Raw genomic sequence first — 16,054 nt, 5'->3', positions numbered from 1 at the left:
ATGTACAGAAAACTAATTGTGTGGTACACTTTTATTCCAAAAACTTAAATGTTAAACTGCTTTCGTATGATCTAAGTCCTACTGGAAAGACAATTAGCAGCATGGCTTATGAAACATCTGTGGAGAAAAAGCCATTCTTTGCTTTCTGTACTACTGTCATGATTATAACTGGAGGTAAAAACAGAACTCTTTTGAAAGAGGTAATTATTTTGGCAATCTGCAGAACAGAGGATTAGCTCCCTGAAAAGAGCTCCAGGGTGCAAGATAATTAAATACAGAACTCAGGTTTTAGAATGTGTTTTCTTGCCTAAGCAGTATCTATATCACCACATTGTAAACTACCTGTCAGACTAGCTGCATTACATGAACACTCAACTGTCTACTGAATTTTAAGCAACTTTTTGGTATACTGAAAAAAAAACCCCAAGATTTTTATGCCATACAAGTGTTGCTGGCAACTCTGACCATTTGGAAATTCAACAAGTTGGAGGACAAAAGTTGGCTGAGAGTTTAGGAATTAACTTGATTCACCAAGTTAATTAAAGTTGAATGAAAATTATTCCCCACTGCCCAGCCAATGTTCAGGTAGCCTGACAGAGAGATAATCTGCATAACAAATACTCTACTGTCTTCTGAACTTTAAGCGACTTTACCCATTAACTGTACAAGTTAATATTTGCTACTGAGTACCAGCGGGTGGGGGTTTAAACTATAACTTGGCAGTACAGCACCTGCTTCACATGCAAAAGATCTTACTTCAATTCTACCCCTGGCACATCCGGTTAAGGGATTTCAGATAGGAGGTGTTGGGAAAGACCCATATCTGCTTGAGACCCTGGAGAGTCGCCGTCACTGCACCAACTTAAATGGACCAATGGCCTGATTTAAGCAGCTTTAAATGTTCAAATGAACAGTCAATAAAAGTACATTATAAATTGTTACAGACATGTGTTGCGCATTCTCCTCAAAGACAGCCACCTAATTTCTTTGTAAAAAGGCTAATAAACTTTTGCTTTTGAAAATTCTGGGAGTTTACTGTGGTAAAGCAAGTAGGTACCAGAGAACTGGTACAGAACAAGATTTTGTAGAGGAGGTGGTGGTAGATTAAAAACTCAAGTAACCTGGTCTCCAGCAATATGGGAGCCAGTTCTCCATCTCAACACTGGACGGTCTTGCCGTGCTTGAACAAGCAGCCTCACACGGGATCTCTGAGGCCACATCCCCTCTATCCCAGGCAGGGTAACTGGGCACACGCAGCTGTCTTAAATTTACCCTCGTATAACCTGCATCAGCTTGAACCTTCAGGGCAGCACACTCGACTTAGTAGCAGCAGCAGCTACATCCCCCAAAGAGGGGTCTTTCATATCTGTCCTACCCCACTTTACGGAAAGGGCTTAAAACTCATGAAGTGCCACCATAAAAAGGAAATGAGACCCTCCACACCACTCTGCCAAATGTTACCTAGTTAGCCTCCAAACCGGTTCCCTTTTTGCTAGCTTCCCATCAGCTAGAGCAAACCTCAAGGACGGCGGAAGACAGAAAGGCCTGGCGTGATCTGGTCCATGGGGTCGCGAAGAATCGGACTCGACTGTGCGACTGAACAACAACAACATCAGCTAGATGAGGTAGTCATTTAGTAAAATGCTTGGTAAGAGTATGGGAGCACACAACTATGACACCCCAGTAGTTCTTCACTTTAACACAAAGCCTTAGTTATGGAGGGAACACACTGGTGCACACTACCTCGTTCCCTCATCTTTGAGTGGCATACCATCGCAAGAGGGCTAGATTGAGACGAGCATGTAATTTTAAATCACACACTGAAGGCCAAGCAAACAGCAAAACCAAGCAAGCAAGACAAGGAATAAATCCAGACTGAGCTGGCAGAAAGCAGCATGAAAGGCAGATGCATTGTGCATTGTTCATGAAGATAAAGCCAGCTGATATATTGAGGGGGGAAACTGGGGAGGGGGAGAGAGGAGTCAGATATAGTATTCCCCACCAACTGAGGTTATAAAAGCCAGCCTTGGTACTGCCACATGTTGCCTTGAATACTTCAATACAAGTAGATATGAATTTACTGCTACGGAAATACAGGTAGAAAAGACTTCACAGCTCCATAAATAAGTCCTGTAATATGGCACACTGATAGGAATTACTGCTCTTAGACGCAATCCACAGTGAATCAGAAAAACACACTATGTCTCTTGCAACTCATGAACAAATAGCCTATAACTAGTTAATAGCTCTCCAGGAAAGTTTTAGCACAAGACCCCACTGCATTCGCAAGGCACACACTAGGACATCTGCATGGCCCTAAACTGATGCACATCTTTAACAGCTGCAGAGCCAGAGCCACTGAATAACTTTTCTTCCTTATTCCACTCTTGTCCTGCTTCACACACTGGCAATCTGAAAAGCTGGTAGAAAAGTGCTAGTACCACCTGGGCCAGCTGCTAATTATATGCTAGCAGATCATTTCATGTCTCTTGAGAAACCTGTATAAGGGTCAAGAAGCGACAGTTAGAACCAGATATGGAACAACTGATTGGTTTAGCATAGGAAAAGGAGTACGACAAGGATGTATATTGTCACCTTGCTTATTTAATATATATGCAGAGTACATCATGCAAAATGCTGGCCTGGATGAATCACAAGCGGGAATTAAGATTGCTGGGGAAAAGATCAACCACCTCAGATATGCAGATGATACCATTCTAATGTCTGAAAGTGAAGAGGACCTAAAGAGCCTCTTGCTCAGGGTAAAAGAGGAGAGCGCAAAAGTGGGCTTGAAGCTCAACATCAAAAAAACTAAGATCATGGCATCCGGCCCCATCACTCCTTGGCAAATAGAAGGGGAAGTCATGGAAGTAGTGACAGACTTCACGTTCCTGGGATCCCAGATCACCTCAACATTATGATAAAAAGTAGAGACATCACAGTCCGCATGGTCAAAGCAATGGTATTCCCAGTAGTCATGTATGGCTGCGAGAGTTGGATTATAAGGAAGGCCGAGCGCCGAAGAATAGATTCTTTTGAACTATGGTGCTGGAGAAGACTCTTGAGAGTCCCTTGGACTGCAAGAAGATCAAATCAGTCAATCCTAAAAGAAATCAACCCTGACTGTTCCCTGGAAGGCCAGATAATGAAGCTGAAGCTCAAATACTTTGGCCACCAAATGAGAAGGGAGCACTCACTGGAGAAGACCCTGATGCTGGGAAAGATTGAAGGTCAAAGAAGACGGGGACGGCAAAGGATGAGATGGTTAGACAGTGTCATCGATGCAACAAACATGAAGTTGAGCAAACTTCAGAGGACGCCGGAAGACAAGAAGGCCTGGCGTGATCTGGTCCATGGGGTCGCGAAGAGTCAGACTCAACTGTGCGACTGAACAACAGCAACAAAATATCATTTCATATCACATGCCAGAATAATTTGCTAGAACAGTTCTTGATCTCATACTAAAAGTGAGAAACACTGGCAGACTGGAAGAATATAAGTTCTTACATTGCTGAGCTCTGAATCGATCCTACTATTTTCCAACAATCACCTTAAACTCCCCTTTCTATCGACTTGTCTGAACATAAACATGTAATTCCCCACTTTTTTGCTGCCAGCAGGTACCAAAATCTAGAACTCAGAGATATTATGTTGTGTTTCCACTGATTCAGAAGAACATGTAGGAAGCAACCCCTGTGAGATATTCATCCTGGCCTCAGTTGTTTACTTTGGAGGTGCCATTATATCAATACATACAGCTTTGGTGTTGCAAATGACTATTCCCATTTACAGACTTGTTATCTATCGATTAGTTTGGTATTTCACTGTTCACTGAGGAGCTCAGAATACTGTTCAAGGCTCTCTCCCTTCCTTTGATCCTATGAAGGACTCTTGTCAGACAGGTTGGCCAGAGAGAGACACACTGGCCCAAAGTCATCCAGTGAACTTAATGGCTGAATGGAGATTTGAGTCCAGGTCTTCTCAGTCCAGGCCCAACATCAACCACACCATAACAATTACCCTCTCATTCAAGATGGGGGACAATTCAGTGACATCTTAAAGCCATCCAAAATAAAAGGCTTCCAGGTCTGCAATTAATGGCATTTTTCATTTAAAATTCTATGTCAGGTACAATAATAGCACTTGAAAAATCCCCAACATCTGGCAGTTTGAGCACCAAAAAAGCTGAACATGGCATCTGAAAGTTGTAACATTTTCCTCTGTATAGCCCTGGCAGGGTTTTAGGGATGCACCAATGAATTCATCTTTCAGTCACCTCCCATCTGTCTAAGTAATGTTAATTTGAGATCAGAGAGAATCTACAGCGCTGTACCCTGCTTTGATGTGCAGTATCATGGAACCATGGTTTCCAGCACAAAGCTCGCAATAATGACACAAAAGGGACATCTCACTGCCTTGTTCCTTTGCTGGAACCTAGATGCCCTAAGCTCTCACACTTATTTCTCAGGCTATCTTTCAAAGAAAAACCAGACATTCAAGAGGATTCTTTTTTCTTCATTAACAGAGACTGAATTTTTACATCCTGGTCCAAGTGAACTATTTGAAATCTGGCAGAATTGGTCCAGTGAATGAATGTTTGCCACATGACAGCAAGTCACCCTTTGGTAGACATGCCCACATTAAAATGTATCATCTATGATTCAATTTTACACTAACAATGCAACTCTAGTGCAGATTTGTGTTATTAACAAGACACATCATTAATGGACAGAATGCTATTCTCTAAATGGTGCTTGCTTGTGAAGGAGATTTAGGGACATGACTGATGTCATAGTCTAGATGAAGCAACTCTGTGTTCATGGGGCTGAATTGTTCCTTCTGCTGAAGATTAAGGGAACACATTCCCACACATTTTAAACTGAAGAAAAATAATAAAAAAAAAAAACCACAAAAAAAAGTGGTGGTGGGGGGGGGGGGGGGGAGATTGCCAATTAATAGAGTTTGCTAAGTATTTTGTGGCCGAGATCTAAAGAAGGGCTATTTACACATGGGAGAAATGTCTTTTTGATTAGGATCAGAGAAAGAGCAACGAGACTTATGATTAACTTGTATAATTTCTTTCAAGGTGGAGGCAAAAATATTAGATTAACTGAGCGTTGTAATAATCCTCTTGTTTATGCAACATAATAAACTGGTAAAAACAGAACTACCTGGACACTAAGCACTAAGCATGAGATGCAGAGAAATAGGACACCATCATGGAAACCATGGGTAGACACTGCAGAGTAGGGCACTAGTAAGGCCAAGGGAGAAAAATAAGTGTCATGCCAAGAAATGGTTCTGGCCAACAGCTTTCTGATTCCCTCCCTGCCCTTTTTGCTTTTGCACTGCAAACATTTTGCACTTGCTGTTGTTAGCCGTTCAGTCATGTCCGACTCTTGGCGATTCTATGGGCCAGCTCTCTCCACATTTTCCAATCTTGCACTTGCTGTTGTTAGACGTTCAGTCGAGTCCGACTCTTGGCACTTCTATGGGCCAGCTCTCTCCACATTTTCCAATCTTGTACTGTTTCTTTGAGTCGTTTCATGCTCAGGCTGGTGTCGACTTTTATGGTGTCTAGCCACCGTGTTCTTTGGCGGCCCGGTTTCCTTTGCCGCTAACCAATCCAAGCATAATTGCTTTTCCTAGTGAGTTCTTCCGCATGACATGGCCGAAATAAGTCAATGAGATAAAAGTACTGTATAGATGCATTATACATAACACAACACTGAATGCAACCTTGAAATATCACTTCTATGGTGGCCAAATCAAACCCTTCAGCCCTATGGAACTGTACTGGTTCATCACAGCCATACGGTGGGAACTATTTGAGTGCAATTCACTTTCTAACAGAAGATGATTAGAGTTCACAGGGCTTTCATGTAACATATCTGTAGTTTCACTATATATTGAATGCAACGCAGATTACTATTTCAGACACACCAAGTTTTAAAACCACCGCCTGGAGACTGGTCAACAGTTCTCAAGAGAAATTACTGCTCAGGAGTCAAAGGCAAAATCCTAGAAGTGTTCCTGCAAAGACTGAACCACAGTAAAAAAAAAAAAAAAGCAGCTGCTGAGCTCTACATCAGCCCTATTCTTACTTTAGCTACAGACTTGCACTGCATTATACAGCCATTTAAGCCTCTAAATACGTATAATGAAGAGCCAGAAATATCTTGTGCCTAGGTTTCTATTTTCATTGGAGTCTTACATGAACATGGCTTCAGCTACTGAGTTGAAGATTTAAAAACTGTTTAGTTACATAAGAGTATGTGTTTACGGATTTGATCACAGCAGCCTGAAATATTTGGTCATCAACCCCATGCAAACCAATATACACATGACTTTATTAACCAACCTCTTCAGCTTCCATCTTGAGCACCTTAAACTATTGCACATTATTTGAGCTTTTGCAAGGGAAGATGCTGATTCACCCGGATTCTGACCAGATCTCATTTCCATGGGTACTCCTACACGGAATGCTCGCCTTAACATCTTGGGGGTTATCTGTCCCACACCTGACATTATTAGCAGTCAAATCTTGGCAACTGAGACAACCAAGAGATAAAACAGTGGTTTTTAAAACTCCCCTGAAGCAACGAGCCAAAGAACTATAAGTAGGTTTCTTGGTCTGTTTTGCAGTCAAATCAAATCTGACTTATAGTGACCCTGTGGGGTTTTCAAGGCAAGAGACACTAAGAGGTAGTTTGCCATTGCCTGCCCCCGCGTCATGACCCTGGTATTCCTTGGAGGTCTCCCATCCAAGTACTAGCTTCCGAGATCAAGCTAGCCTGGGCTATCAAGGTCAGGGAAAGTAGTTTCTACTGCCTGGTATTTATTGTTAATCTATTCCACTGTTTTGTTGAGGAGAGTCTTACACTAATCTTTGCAAAACAGTTCTTTCAACCTTTACTGAGTTTGGGTGGAGCCACAAGGATATTGGGGGTGGGGAGGAGGAATAGTGTCACTACATGACACACAATGTCCTTCAGTTACCTACTCAATTACTTCAGCTTACAGATCTACTGTATATTCTTCCCCATCATACCAAACCAAGTCCCACATTAAAGACATGTATTACATCACGTTTGCAATTTAAAGAGTGGTACATATTGAAACTTAACTTCAGCAATAACAACTTTTTTCATGGAAACTATAGGCAGTGTTCACTCTGCAGTAGGCTTTTTCACATTATATGACCACTCACTGTATCTGAAAAAAATGGGTTCTAGCCCATACAAACACAACAGAACAAAACCTTGTTAGTCCTCAGAGGAATCTAGTAGCACCTTGCTTGCAAAGTGTGAACTATTGATCGCAGTGTATCTTTGCACAATGTTTCTGCAAACAGACAAAGATGTAGCAGTAAAGATTTTTAAAAAGAAAGACATAGAAAGCTAATGACAAATATTTATGTTACTGTTACTAGCACAGCCAGAAAGACAGGCAGGAAAGAGTTACTACTTCGCTGGAATTCCTTTCCATATCAAAAATCATTTGTTTTTGATTGGTCTGTACTATAACATTTGCATCTTGTTAAGAGTGATATTTTAACTTAAAAGTTGATTTAGACATTCCTCTCAGATTGCTTTTAAGCACATTTTTATTAAGTTCCTTATTTTTGAAAAACAAGAGTTTGTTAGTTTTGTCACGCTCTCCCTTTGGCAATGATAACCTTTACCCTTTCCATCTGCAGCAAATTTGAAACAATCCCTATCCTCAACTGGACTTTATTAATCTGCCAAATCAAAGTGCAACCTGAGGAAAAGCAATTATTTCCAGCTCAACCATTATTAACAGTTAGTTTCTGTCCACTGTTGCAAGAAGGCCCAACTGCCTGACAAACACTAAACGTCTGGACCAATTAACGACTATTTTGGAACCATAATATACAAAAATGCATTCAAGTGCTAGAACTGAAGTTCCAAACAGACTGATCAATAGGCTTTATTCAGAAATTTTCAAAAGGAAAAGCCTCTCCACATATGAATACAGAATGCTCTAAAAAAGGTTTTCACTAACTAGACCTTAAATGGCTACACAAAGTTATTATTCAAATCACATACAAAAACTTTACTGGGGTGTTTACCAACACAGGGCAACACCAAGTAGCAGTTTGAATTTTGGTGTGTTCTAACATCATTCCTATGATGCAAGCATTTCAAAATAAATGCTGAACTAGAAATAACTCTCAAGAAGCCTGGGTTAAAGCCGATTCTTTCAAGGAAAGTTCAACAGTACAAGGTTTTAAGACTGAAGAGGATCAATCATTAAGTACAAGAGAAAAAACTGCAGCCCAACTTATTTCAGAGTAAACACAGCCTACTAACACGATGTTTATGGCAGCAAGGGCCAGCTTGGATCACAACACTGGTTTGTTCAGTTTCATCTCAAGAAGCATTTCCCACTGAAATGGGATGCTAATGCTCTCTAGGACCATTTGCAAAGACTGAAGGCCTTCCTGAGCATCAGAGTCACATCCAGCCTACTGGGAACACACCTGCGCTGTTCAGCCGAGAAAATAATTTAGCTAGCACCGGGGACCACCGGCTAGAAAACGTTTTTATCAGATCTACTGGAACCAGATTTTCCCCCAGAGACTTGCCGGAAGCTAAGGATGCTATAAGACTTCCGGCTTCGGCCGCCATTATAGCAGGCCACATCGGTAACATCTCAACTTCTTTAACAGAAGACCAGCTCCTTGTATTCGACTTAGGTGGAAGTAGTGGAGATTCATATCTTTCCATTAAATGTTCATGCCAAACTTTCCCAGATAGTCACATCCAAGAAAACAAGCTGATCATCTTTCGGTGGGCAGCAGAGTTGACATATGTTACACCATAACAGGAAAATGTTCAACTTTGAATTATTTAACTATTTTAAAATGTTAGGGAAAATTTTAAAATGTTAGCCAAAGAGGACAAAAATACCATGTACAAGCCTGGGCTGTGTTTGTGGGGTTGTCCATACTTCATACACCATTTCTATCCCATCTAAGATCACTGATTTGCAGCACAACAGCCCCGACAACCACGGAGAGACTATATGTGCTTATGTGGGGCAGAAAAATAACATTTGAAAAACTTTCACTCTACATCACTGGCTCCGAAAGGGATTCTTTCCTGATTTTATATGGTCAGTGGACAGGATCAAAGAAATTAGGTAGACCCATAGGCTAGTACACACCTAGCAAGCTGCTTTTGAAACTGTTCTGAACTTTAAAAACTATTTCCTAACAAGGATGTTCAAGAAACAGAGGTCTTGAGCACACAGAAACCAGCCATTTCACTCTCTGCATCCTAGATAGAATACATTCTTGTTTTGCATGGGGGGGGGAGGGAGAATAAGGCTTCAGATGTTACAGAAATAAGGTATGTTCAGATTAGAAACTGAACATATATCTGAACTCATCCTCCTTAAAACTGTTACTCTCACAAGCAACCCAAAACTAAATTAGTTTGGTAATGATAGACTTCCTGAGCAAGACAAGGAGAAAAACTGAAATAAAGTTAACCCAATAAAATACTTCAGTAGCTTCTTGCCCCAGAGTCTCTCTAGACTTAATCGCGTATTAAGGCAACTAGGGAAATATCCACAGAAGTTAGGGTCTACTCACAAAAACACTAGCTTGTCTCACACACACCTCTATCAGTCATTTGTATGTCACCACATGAGAGGAAGGGAGACAAAAGCCTCTTCGTTTTCAAAAAACCTCTTAGTGCAGCAATTGCCAACAGGCTAAGTTCTCTTAGTGATTACAAGAGGCAACTTACTATATATTACCATATACTGTTAAGCAAACTATGACTATACAATACTGCAGTACTAGAACACTTAACACTACCTTGTTTTTAAACAAAAATGGTATCTGGAACATCAAGTTTAAAAACTAAAAGTATAAAAGTCTCTAAGATTGAGGAGAAATCAAATGGACATCTCTTCTCCCAACTAAGAAAGACGGTCGGTCTTGGAAGTACCAGCTTGGAACTGTTGTAAGGTGTGACTTGAACGTTCTCTGATATTTCCCTCCTGACAAAGGTCTTATGAATTACAGAGAAAGCCTACCTCATCAAGGAAAGCCGAATTTCAGATGCTTATCTTACAAGAAGTTGTGCAGAGAAACTGACCAAGTAGCAGACTTATTCAGCTTATTGTTGCCACCGGGTCTTGGCAATGATCTGCGAATTATCTGAAAAAGGGTCACTTACAGAACTACAATGACCAGTGAGCCCCATTCTAAGTTATCTGCAGCATAGTTCCCAAGTGGAGAAATAGTTAAGATTTTGCATCAGCCTGTTTGGTTTATTTACACTGTGGCAGAAGGAGACAAATACATGCTGTATCAATTTAAGGCATCTTAATAAGCTTTAACAGCATCTTCAGGTCTAAAGAGGCATTGTAGTATGTTTAGCCAACAGTGACACTCTTCACTTATATCACCAACCACCTAACAAAGTAACAGCAAGAGAGTTAAAATGCCCATCTGGACTTCAGTAAGCAATACAAAAAGAATTCCTGGCATCCAGAAAGCAGCACACAGCTTCTTCTTCCAAAACAAGACAGGACTATTAAAAAACAGTATTCGGAATGGGCTGAGCAGACAGAAGCCTTTTACGGTGCAAGGCTGAAGAATGACGTTCTACTTAATCATTTTGTTACCCAATACAAAAACAAAAAAGCAAAAGGCATGGCACAAAGGCCTTTATTCCTGTCCCTGAAACAGAGGAACAGCTTCTTCAGATTTCCAGATTGGTTTCTTCTCTTTGCACTACCTCTGACAGTTAGCCAGAGAGACAAAGAAAGGTATGACAGAGGCAGAGGGTTTTCAAAATACATTTACATGGGACAGACCAAGGCACATACCAAAGGACAGCCTCTGGCTCAAGAATCAGATGATGTTTTAAGGATGAGCTGGACAAGGCACCATACCAGCAGGCCGCTCTTTTCTGTGTCATGGGGTTTTTTCAGAAAAAAACTAGAAGTTACTTCAAAGCAAGACTTTCACTTTTGATTGGTGAATGCTAAAACATGGGGATTCCTCATATCAGATAATAACGAACTATTTTCCTTTATCAGAATGCTATCGGTTTATTTAGTTGTTTGCTTAGGAGAGTAAGCAAAGTTCACTAAGGGTTTGTTTGCTGCATTATCAGTACTCCAGTCAACTCTGAATTTCAACAAGACTGAGAATGTAATCATTACACAGTACTGTGCACGTCATAAGAAACTTAAGCAGACAAGGAACCTAATTTGTTAATTTAGACAGAAGCAGTAGAGGACATTCTACAGTGGTGGCTCAGACATGAAACAATATTGAATATTTAACAATATTTTTATCTCTCAAAAACCATCTCTCTTCTCCAAAGAGAGTTATTCATAGGTAGCAGACATTCGAACCTATCCTGGAATACATCAGTAAGGACAAGCAATATGGCAAGATTTCAGGGCCCTAGAAAAGAGACCCTCTTCCATCCAGCAAGAGGAAATCAGTAGAATCACTTCACCCTTCTATCATAGCAACAGAAGACCTGCTTTTAACAAAGCCAGCCTCTTGCAGTTCTCTCAAACAACCAGCTACAGTAACAGCAGTCTTCCTATAGATCCCCTTTCAGATACATAAACCTAAAACAGACAGTAAATTAAACAGTCAACTCAATAAACCTATATTCAGTTTGTACAGAGAAAAAAGGTTGGCAAGTATTTTTCATTCCAAGGATTTCTTTGTTAAAATAATCATTAATATAGTTGTGAATGGATGCAAGCCTTTGCAGTGCTTTCAACTCAAACACTGCACCACTGAACTAATTCATGACAGCCACCAGAATGCAGAATCAACCATGAGCCACCCATAACTGGCTTTTGCTACTGAATAGTAAACAAATAGCAAGAAAGCAGATGTCCCCAAAACGTAGCTGCCAGAGTTATCTTTAAAACCATGCCATACTCCCACCTCCACACTCCAAGAAATCGTCTCTTTTTCTGAACAGTTTGATGGGGGTGAGCACATTTTTCCTCTGTAATCCAGCTACATTCCTAACCCCAATTCTATGGCCACACCCACAGGGACATACATTTTCTACCCAAATTCTGGCATTAAGAATATAAGTAGTTAATTCTTCCATCAATTGCTCTGGCATTGTAACCATTTAGTTCAGCAGAGCATTACTTCCTAAGAGAGATCCTATCCATTCTAAAGCCCATTTCCTCTGGGTTGAGATATCAATTCAACCATCACTCCCTGCAGCCACAATGGAAACAGAGCACTTGACATCCCATCCCATAGGGAGATCCCCCCAAAGTCACACACACCACCACACTACACTGAAGAGAACGGGTATGTTAGCAATATCCTTCCTGGTGCATCACAACCATTGGTCATGCAGGATACCCATCTAACAGGCATCAAAATGTCATCAGCTCAGCTCCCGGTGTCTTCTTCCCCACACGTTGCACTGGAGTGTGAAACCCATATCCCATGATACCCATCTCCTGCTCTGCACCTAGAAGCACCCACAAACATCAACCTCTTCTTCGCTGTCTCTTCAGGCCTAAGCTTTTTACTGAAGGAAAGAGGATTAAGAGCAAAACTAAGCCTACACTTCCCATGACTAGAAGACCAGACAAGCAGTCCAATGAGTTCATATTACAGCAAAATTACAGCCTTCCAAGCTCACTTCCTCCACAGGACTTGTCAGGTCACAGTGCTGCAGTATGTAAAGAAACCACAGCCAGTGGGATTTTCCTTTATATGCAACCTCTTAAAGGCACAGGAGACTTCTCAGGGGCTCAGGCTCAGGCACCCAGCCTTCTCTTCAGGCCTTTGTTTCATTGGCCCTCCCCTTCAAGATCCTGTATCCGCTGCCTGCTCTGCTCCTCTCCTGCCATCACTCAGCCTCTGGGATACTTTACCTTCTAGGTCCTAGCCATCCTGCCAGCTTAACAGTCCTTAAGCCTCAATCACCAAAATCCCTTCCCACAGAAGCCAGACTCCAAATATTGTGCTGATAGTTTTGTTTCTGGACCTGTGGGATGGCTGTGCATACCGACTGCACCAGTGTTTGGGGATTTACTACCATAAGCACAACTCACTATATAAGTGCCTCCAATGACAGTGTGTGTCCCATAATATAGTCACCACCTAATGCACCCAAAAGGTATCAGTTTCAACTTATGCCAAGGCAATTCATACTCCAGTATCTCACTGCTGCCATCTTCTTTGTCTTTCATGGGGCATTTACTCCTTACTTCACGCACCACAGATGGAATATGCATACCAATCACAGTCCTTCTACCAGGCAAAAGAAATGTATATCCTCACTTTCATTTCTGTACCTTCTGCCACTAAAAGCGAACGCCACCCTTCCCCCCACAGCACCCAAGCAGTCACTTCCTCTGACACAGGCGTGTGTCGGGGGAGGGTGGATGTGAGGAGGGCCATTCCGGGCATTCACATTGCTCATATCCTGACTCCCTGTACGCACTCACACTGCCGGGTTGCAGAAGAAGCGATGAGAAAATATGCAGACCAAAAGCCAGACTACCATCTGCTCCCTTGGAAGCAGTCCATCCAGCTGCACCAATACTCCGACCCATTATTGACTTTCTCCACACCACACAAAGTGCGAAGAGGGTCAGTGTTAATGCCATGTTATAAATACAGCTTTGTGGCAGAAGGACCTGGGACTCCCTGGCTTACAGTAGGAAAGAATGGATATTTGCCAAGTCCCGTCAGAGCCCAGGAAACTGAAAAAGGGTTGTGACTACAATCTATGAAGTTTATTACAACATTTATCCCCTGCCTTTCCTCTTGGCTCGAGGTTCTCTCCACTGTTCCTAAACAACATGCCCCCCCCAACCTCTTCCCTTCCCACCCCTTTCCCCAAAGTCCCTTCCTTTAGCTTCATTCTTCCAGTTGTCCCCTAACAAACCCTCCTTCCCTACACTAAAGGGGAAAAGATTCACTCCCACCTCCTCCCCCCACCTCCATCCAACAGCAGTGTTGTCAACTGGCTTGAGCACACCAGTGGGAAGGTGAGCTATGAAGCCAAAGAGAACCAGACTTTTAACTCTCCCCCAAAGAAACCCAGACACCTCACTTGTCAAAGCAGGGACTGATTTCCTATTGTCTTCCCTGATATCCACCCAGCGGCAATTGTGCTGTCTACAGAAAAGGCAGTTCATGATAGATCTCTCCTCTTCCAGTGTCAAGAGCTATCAATTCCCCATCAACCAAAAAAAGTCGGTTTTCATCACTGAAATATGCTAATACCAAGACAGGCTAAAATACAGGTGAGACAGAGGTAAAGGGACTCCATTCAACTTCCTCAGCCCCCTACCTACCAAATACCAGTGCAAGGACAATTCAGCTAGCCACACGGAGCTCACCAAACAGGAAAAGTGCTTTACAAATTGAACAGAATAAATTCTTTTCCTTCAGTTCCTCTAAAAAGAATTCTAGAACTTATTGGGAAAAGGACTCACATTCTTCCCCACTTCGATATGACAATTCTGGCAGCTATCTTGAGCACACCAGTGATTCAAAGGGCTCCGACTCCAAAAATTATTCTGCAACTGACTTTGTTAAGTGTTTAAGCTGCCAATGGATTCCTATTTCGTTTTCTAGCAGGAAAAGTAAACTAGCTACCTTACATTAATAAATGAAGACCTTTTCCATTCCCAAATCCAGACACCTGAAAAGGGCAGAAAAGGGAATTCACTTCCTCCTGCTGCCCTCCCAACCTTCAACCAATGACAATAATGGCACCTACCAATGGCGGGGTCTAAATAAATAAACCTCCTGAAAAAATACCTCACTGGTATTTGTCATTTTTTTTAAAAAAAACCTGACAACAAATCCAGTCTCTATAAATGCCTTTTCCCCTTCCATTTAAAGCAATAGAGGATGGGGGCACCTTCTTTGGGGGCCCATAGAATTGGATCCCCTGGCCCAATCTTTTGGGGTTTTGGGGGGGGGGGGGGGTGGGGGAGTTTTTACTTTTCAGTTCAGAAATACCCCAACAGCAATTCCCACTAAGGGTGGGAAGGTGGCCAGGGACCCCCCCTTCTGACTCTCCTCATCCACCGCCTTGCCATGCTGGCAGCAGCTTTGCAGGCAGCAATGGAGCTTACCACAGTCTATTCCCCCCCACCCCCGAAAAGAGGGCCCACCTCCCCCCCCCACCCAGCAGCCATTTTGTTGCCTGGGGGGGGGGGAAGGGCCTTTCCCAACTGGGCCCTCGAGGGAGCGCTGCTAGCAGAAGCCCACAGGGTGGGGATGCTGCCCAACCTAACAGCAGCCCTTTGCTCTTCTCAGCCTGGAGCCTCCTGGCAGCCAGCCCCCACCCCACCCCACCCCCACCAGAGCTGCGGGGAGCTGCCTGCCGAATCCAGGTTAAGGGTGCAAAACCCGAGGCCTGGGTGGAAACACCCCTGGGGTCGAGGGGCCACCAGGAAGGCACCCCCCCATCCCTGTCCCCCAGCTGCAGCAGCAGCACTCCAGTGTTTTAAAGAGTGCAAAACCCAAGGCATGCCGAGAATCACTCCAGAGCTGTTGGTCTCCAGCTGGAAAGCATCCTGTGCAGTGTTCCCTCTCAGCTGAGTTGGTGTGAGCTAGCACACATTCTTTTAGCCTCCGGCTCACACCCATTTCTGCCTTAGCTTGGGAAGGGGGGCTCCAGGGCAAACGGATTGATACAGCGGCCAAATGGCTCGCTCACAGCTTTAATGCCAGGAGCTCACAAAGCAGCTTTTTGCTCACCGGACTCCACAGCTTAGACGAGCATCGCAGCCAGTGTTCCCTCTAAGCTGGGTTGGTGCGAGCTAGCACACATTCTTTTAGCCCCCGGCTCACACCCATTTCTGCCTTAGCTCGGAGAGGGGGGCTCCAGAGCAAACTAATGTAGGCAGTAGGCCAAATCGCCCGCTCACCGCTTGAATGCCAGGAGCTCAGAAAATAGAATTCCTGGCTTAGAGGGAGCCTCGGTAATGGGGGGAGGGACCGCCGCTCGCGGGGCGCCCCCCCCCCCCCGCACAGCGCGGAGGCCGCGTGGCC

At 43.1% G+C, this 16,054-nt stretch overlaps 1 protein-coding gene across 1 annotated transcript in view; it reads right to left on the bottom strand.

Annotated features, from left to right (window-relative positions):
• Positions 1-16,054, bottom strand: part of IFFO2 (intermediate filament family orphan 2) — a 45,733-nt gene that overhangs the window by 28,982 nt on the left and 697 nt on the right. The gene's annotated exons all lie outside the window — the stretch shown is intronic.

This window comes from Gekko japonicus, unplaced genomic scaffold, assembly GCF_001447785.1.
Source record: "Gekko japonicus isolate JY-2015 unplaced genomic scaffold, Gekko_japonicus_V1.1 scaffold131, whole genome shotgun sequence".
NCBI classification, from domain to species: domain Eukaryota; kingdom Metazoa; phylum Chordata; class Lepidosauria; order Squamata; family Gekkonidae; genus Gekko; species Gekko japonicus.
This window is presented reverse-complemented; position numbering and strand designations above follow the sequence as displayed.